The sequence below is a fragment of the Boleophthalmus pectinirostris genome, unplaced genomic scaffold (genome assembly GCF_026225935.1).
Source record: "Boleophthalmus pectinirostris isolate CB_2022bp ecotype Guang Dong unplaced genomic scaffold, ASM2622593v1 HiC_scaffold_9, whole genome shotgun sequence".
NCBI lineage: Eukaryota > Metazoa > Chordata > Actinopteri > Gobiiformes > Gobiidae > Boleophthalmus > Boleophthalmus pectinirostris.
In genome coordinates this window covers 3,367,618-3,375,177 of record NW_026571541.1, presented here as the reverse complement: position 1 = coordinate 3,375,177, position 7,560 = coordinate 3,367,618, and positions in this window count along the sequence as shown.

The window sequence follows — 7,560 nt, the reverse complement described above, 5'->3', positions numbered from 1 at the left end:
TGTCAAGAGCAGGATTCAAACCACCAACCTTCAGATCAGTGGACAAATGTAGCACTACTACTACTACTACAACTACTTCTACTACTACTACTACTACCACTACTACTTATATTTCTTTATAATATAGTAGAGTATTTCCAGTGCATTTTAATACAAAAAACTACAAGTATTTGTATTTTTATCAGATCATTTTATTATATTTATTATTTTATATCATCAATATTCTGTCACTTCAAAAACATAAAAACAGGCGTCCTTTCTGTGGGCGAGCTTGCCTCTCCACAAACCTGACTCTTATTTCCTGCCTGCCTCCTCTTCTGTTTGTTTCCACAGAAATGTTGTTGTTTTGACTTTAATATTCCACAGTATGATATAAAACGTATCTGTCTTTATAGAAGGTGTTCTGAAGTTTCTATTTCTGTGGTATTCCGTTTCCACAAATTTGCGTAGTTTAATTTACATAACATTTGTGCAGTAAAATCATGCAGACTTTAGATTCTGAGCTGAGGAAGTGGCAGCAGCTCACAGAAGCTTTATTATGCCTATTGAATCAGTTGTTATTTTTGCTACTTATTTGAATGGATTATGACATTTATATTTATGTTCTGTGTTATTATATTTTCTTGTGATGTGTGAACTCCTGTGTCAAGATCATTTCCCTTGTGAATCAATAAAGTTTGTATCATAAAGTGTACAATGAGGTGAAACTCGTGACCGCTCTTTGTGCTGATTTCATAAGCACATGTCTTTATCTGTCGTGATTGACCTCTGACCCATCACGCCCACACTCCCCCAGAGTCATGTGATCTGACACTCGTCAACTTTAGCCTGAATCTACAGAGGAAGTGCACCAACAGTCACGGCTGTAAAACACTGTAAAAGTGGAGGCATCCAAAGTAACACAGTAGACTTACTTCTGGACATGTACTACTACTACTATTACTACTTCTACTACTACTACTACTACTTCTTTTAAAAGGAGCTTTGTTCTGGCTGCTATCGTACTTAAGAGTAAATTGTAATCTATTTATCTATGTGTGTTTTTAACATATTTAATATTCAGTGTTGGGGAGTAACAGATTACATGTACCAGAGTTATGTAATCAGAGTACAAATTATGAGTAACTGTATTCAGTTACAGTTACTGTTTAAGTGAGTGGTAATTGGATTACAGTTACAGAGGTATTTGCCTGTTTTCACAATTTGGGCTATAACCCTTTTTTTTTTTTTAGGTAATTCCATTCATTGCCAGACACTAAATCAGGTCTAAACCAGGACTAAACCAGGACTAAAACCAGGTCTAAACCAGGACTAAAACCAGGACTAAAACCAGGACTAAACCAGGACTAAACCAGGACTAAACCAGGACTAAAACCAGGTCTAAACCAGGACTAAAACCAGGACTAAACCAGGACTAAAACCAGGACTAAAACCAGGTCTAAACCAGGACTAAAACCAGGACTAAAACCAGGACTAAAACCAGGACTAAACCAGGACTAAAACCAGGAAACCAGGACTAAACCAGGTCTAAACCCAGGACTAAAACCAGGTCTAAACCAGGACTAAAACCAGGACTAAACCAGGACTAAAACCAGGACTAAACCAGGACTAAACCAGGACTAAAACCAGGACTAAAACCAGGTCTAAACCAGGACTAAAAACAAAGGACTAAACCAGGACTAAAACCAGGTCTAAACCAGGACTAAAACCAGGACTAAACCAGGACTAAAACCAGGACTAAACCAGGACTAAACAGGACTAAACCAGGACTAAAACCAGGAAACCAGGTAAACAGGACTAAACAGGATAAACCAGGTCTAACCAGGACTAAAACCAGGACTAAACCAGGACTAAAACCAGGTCTAAACCAGGACTAAACCAGGACTAAACCAGGACTAAAACCAGGACTAAAACCAGGTCTAAACCAGGACTAAACCAGGACTAAAACCAGTACAAACCACTACTACTACTATTACTACTACTAGTTTCCACTTTTACTACTGCCACTTCTACAACTACTACCTATTACTACAAATACTACAATACACTGCTATTACTACTACTACTACTACTACTACTACTACTACTGCTGCTGCTGCTGTTACTACTATCACTACTATTACTTCTTCCAAGGTGGGACCAAGTCGTTGTTTTGCGAGTCTCAAGTAAGTCTCGAGTCTTTGATCCCAAGTCCAAGTTAAGTCCCAAGTCAAAGACAGGAAAGTCCAAGTCGAGTCCAAGTCGTTTGCTTTGAGCTTCAAGTCATTTCACTATCACAGTACTTCAGTTCCATCCAAAGGCACAAACAGAAGTGGGAGCGACATGTTCCAGTCAAGTCCCAAGTCATGGACCTTCAAGTCCAAGTTGAGTCCCAAGTCTTAGTCCGTTTTGTCAAGTCAAGTCTCAAGTCTACAACCAAGTCAAAATCAAGTCTCGAGTCACTGTCTTATAAATCCAAGTCAAGTCCAAGTCGTCTGCTTTGAGCTTCAAGTCATTTTGAGTCTTTAAACCAAAGATTTTAGCAAATTATTTGACTTTTAAGATGAATTGTATTTAAAAAGTCATAGTATATTTATTTATGAGTATTTATATGAGTTGTAGAAATGCAAATGTTTCCTTTTTAAATGTCTTGACAAGATCTGAGTGTGAATCATTATGGTCAGAATAAGAATAATAATAAGAATTCAGATTTAAAAGTGCTTCTCAAGTCTTCTCAAGTCACAGGCCTCAAGTCTCAAGTCACTGATCTTCAGGTCCCAAGTCTTAGTCTATTTTATCAAGTCGGGACTCAAGTCTGACTCGAGTCCAAGTCTCAACTTGCAAGGCCCCACGTCTGACTTCTTCTACTACGATTTCTACAATACAACTAACCGGTACTGATGTGAGCAGCGACTGTTTTTAGCCTAATTCAAGTTGCTTCACTCTTTGTGGAGTAAACAGGCTCCACATGCTGTTTTCTCTTCACACTATTTCAGTTTAAATAACAGAAAAGGAGAGAGTGTGAACAGGCAAGGCAAGTTTATTTGTACAGCACAATTCATACACAAAGTAATTCAAAGTGCTTTACAGAATAAGAAATACATTAAAATCATAATAAAAACAAATAAATAATCATGAAGATCATCAGCATTATTACTACATTATTATACATTATTACTACATTATTACTGCATTATTACTACATTACTACTGCATTATTACTGCATCATTACTGCATTATTACTACATTACTACTGCATTATTACTGCATTATTACTGCATCATTACTACATTATTACTGCATTATTACTGCATCATTTTGAACCACACAACCACAATTTCTCCCTCCATTTAAAGGTGTTTTTCACTGTGGAGTTTTGCCGTCACTGTAAATGTAACAACAACTAGCATGCTAACCCCTCACTTTCTGTCGACTGGACACTAAAATATTGTATAATTAAATGCAGGCAGTACAGAGCAGTTTCGTTTTGACCTTAACTTTCTGTACTGACAAGAAAAAAAAATCAGGTGCAGAGCCTTAAAGACAATATTTGTCATTCCAAGCACCAAAAGATCTAAACCAGGACTAAACCAGGTCTAAAACAGGACTAAACCAGGACTAAACCAGGTCTAAAACAGAACTAAACCAGACCTAAACCAGGACTAAACCAGGTCTAAACCAGGTCTAAAACAGACTAAACAGACTAAAACCAGGACTAAACCAGGTCTAAACCAGGTCTAAAACAGAACTAAACCAGACCTAAACCAGGACTAAACCAGGTCTAAACCAGGTCTAAAACAGGACTAAACCAGACCTAAAACAGGACTAAACCAGGACTAAACCAGGTCTAAACCAGGACTGGACCATACCTAACCCAAATAAGGACGTTACGAGTGATGACATCAGAGGCTGAAATTGACTATAAAAGTATATCAAAGTACACTGTCCCAAATGTAGACTCCAAAATTCTCTATCTGTAGTATTTGACTAAACCAACACCAGAGGTAATGAAGTACTAAAGTCCACTCCTTCAAACGGCCCACTTATCTGCAGTCTGTTTTCAGCTGGATGTACTTTATGACTCAGTATTTCAGTAGAAACAAGAAACATATAAGGGACACTTTCACTTTCACTTAGTAGTAGTAGTAGTAGTAGTAGTAGTAGTAGTAGTAGTAGTAGTTTGAAAAAGAAAATGAATTATAGTATTATTTATTTTAAGGATCTCTAAACCTGATTTTAGCCCAAACTTGTGTTCAGTGTCTCAAGAGCACGACACCTGTGAAATAGTGAAAAAAGGAAAGACGGGTCAGTGGGACGGGTTAATGTTTCACTGCTCTATAAAATACTACTACTACTACTACTACTACTACTACTACTACTACTTTTACCACATTAAAGCTTGAAATGATAATAAAATGACCTGAAAGGAGCAAAGACTTGAACAGCAGTAGTAGTATTGCAGTAGTACTAATACTACTAGTAGTAGTAGTATTAGTGATAGTAGTAGTAGTAGTAGGAGTAGTAGCGGTAGTAGTAGTAGTAGTAATATTGTAGTGGTAGAGGTAGTGGTAGTAGCAGCAGTAGTAGTAATACTAGTAATAGTAGTAGTAGTAGTAGTAGTATATTGTAGTAGTAGAAGTAGTGGTAGTAGCAGCAGTAGTAGTAACACTAGTAGAAGTAGTCGTAGTAGTAGTAATATTGTAGTAGTAAAAGTAGTAGTATTGCAGTAGTGGTATTGCAGTAGAAGTAGCAGCTGCAGCACGAGTAGTAGTAGTAGTAGTAGTAGTAGTAGTAGTAGTGGTGGTAATATTGTAGATGTAGTAGTAGTAGTAGTAGTAGTAGTAGTAGTATTGCAGTATTGTAGTAGTAAACAGTCCATTATGTGTATTACAAAGTCCAGTCATGTAGTAGTAATATTGTAATGGTAGTAGTAGTAGTAGTAGTAGCAAAGTAGTAGTAGCCTAGTAGTAGTATTAGAAATACTAGAATTTTTACATGACTACTAAAAAACTACCAGGCTATTGCTATAAATACTAGTACAACAACAACTACTACAACTACAACTACTACTACTACTACTACAACTACAACTACTACTACTACTACTACTACTACTACTACTACTGCTACTGCTACTGCTACTACTACCACATTCAAGTTTATAAAGGGAATAAAATGACAACTACTGCCACTATTTCTGCTACTACTACAAGGCTACAAATACTACTACTACTTTATGGCCATTGTCACAGTGAAGTAGCACAAGTTACACATTGTAGGAGATTTTAAAGCTGCATTGTGTAACTTTTCTGGTGGAGGGTCTGTCAAAAACTTTTCTCCATGGAGATGTCCTTAATCCTTCCTGTCTCCATGGAGACCAAACCAGACCGAGTTACAGGTCAGATCTGTGGAGAGGCGACCCCGCTCACAGTCAGAATGTTTGTTTTTCAAGGGATTTTTGAGCTATAAACTCACCTGTAATTGAATAAATGTAAAGTAGAGCTGTTTATTGTCACACTGTGGAACATTCCAGGCTGAGAAATGACATCTCCATGGAAACAAGCAGGTGACCAACCCCCAACAGTAAAAGTCCATGTCCATGCAAACTGCTGGCAAAAGACTTTTTACATCTGATCGATTAATTTACGAGTCCATCTCAAATAATTAGATTTTTTTTTTTAAATCTGTATTTTTTTGTGAAATGTTTCTTGAATTTTCATGATTTTGGTCTTACAGATAATGAAAACCCAAAATTCTGTACCTTCTATACTTCATTACTTAAGATCAGCAGAGAGTGAAGAAGACCAAGTTCGTAGTATGTATGTATATGTATGCATGTATGTTGTATATGTAAGTAAAAAGTGTTTAAAGTGTTTACTACTACTACTACTATTACTGTTACTACTACTACTACTACTGTTACTGTTACTACTACTGTTACTGTTACTACTACTGTTACTACTACTACTAGTATGTATGTATATGTATGTATGTTGTATATGTAAGTAAAAAGTGTTTAAAGTGTTTACTACTACTACTACTGTTACTGTTACTACTACTACTACTACTACTACTAGTGTTACTGTTACTACTACTAGTATGTCATGTATGTAAGTAAAAAATGGTCAAAAAAGTCTGAGGAATAAAAGTCCTTTAATGATTCCAGCATTACTTTATCACCTGTTGTTGACTCAGATACTGAGATACTTTTACTTCCTCTGTGTTTTTACTGAATAAGATCAATTTTAAACAGAGATGTCGGGCTTCTGAAAAGTTCATTATTTGTAAGACTTAATCATCCAAATGTTGAGGAATAAAGTCCTGAAAGCTTCACTCTGTGTCATGAGTCTGCGTAATCTGAGTTTGCTGTTTTACAGTGAATGATGAAAGAACAAAGCGTGGGCTCACTCTTGATTTGTTTTTATCTCATGTTTTATAACCTTGACCGTGGTAATGCAGTGGTCATTGTCCTGTTGTGTTTGATTTTATGACTTCTTTTAATAGGCCGTGCGCTCTTGTGTGCTTTACATTTTATTATGTTTTTTATTTGTTTGACTCATTTAAAGGTGCACTGTGTAACTTTTTGGATCTGCTTGTTTCCATGGATATGACACTGGACGGACTGACAAACTGATCTGTAAATCTGATTGGCTCTGAGCTGGAGCCGTTTGCCTTTGGCTTGGGACTTGACTCGGACTTGAGGTCAAAGACTTGAGACTTACTTGAGACTTGCAAAACAACAACTTGGTCTCACCTCTGGGACTTTGTAATACATATAATAGACCAGGCATGTCCAAACTACGGCCCATGGGCCAAATGCGGCCCTCAGACAAATTTTTCTTAGCCCTCAGGCTTCCAGGTAAATTGGCCCAAATTACCTTGCATCAATTAAAAATGAACTTTTTACTGCAAGTTTTTTTCTGAAAAGCTACCTTGATAAAGCTAATATTCCATATTTAGTGTTTGGGTTTTAAGGATCTTGGCATGAATAAAGTCTGATGGTTCATTCTAATGTTAAACATGTACAGATTTCAATTATTCTCTGTATTCAGCACCAGTCTGCAGCCCTCGATCAACCCTCTGCTTCATCTGTGTTTACATATGTGGCCCTTGATGAAAAAATGAAAAAGGTTTAGACACCTGTAATAGACTACTACTACTACTACTACTACTACTACTATATAACTACTACTACTACTACTGCTACTACTACTACACAGTGTCTGCGTACACTGGTGTGTGAATGTGTGTGTGAATGGGTGAGTGGTTCCTTGTTGTAAAGTGCTTTGAGTGACTTGAAGGTGGAAAAGTGCTATAGAAAAATGTGACCATTTACCATTTACTACCACTACTGCAATACTCCTACTACTACTACCACTACTACCATTACCACTACTGCAATACTACTATTACTACTACTACTACTACTACTACTACTACTACTACTACTACTACTACTACTGCTATTACTACTACTGCAATACTACTACTACTACTACTACTACTACTACCACTACTACTACTACTACTACTACTACTGCCACTATTGCAATACTATTACTACTACTACTATTACTACT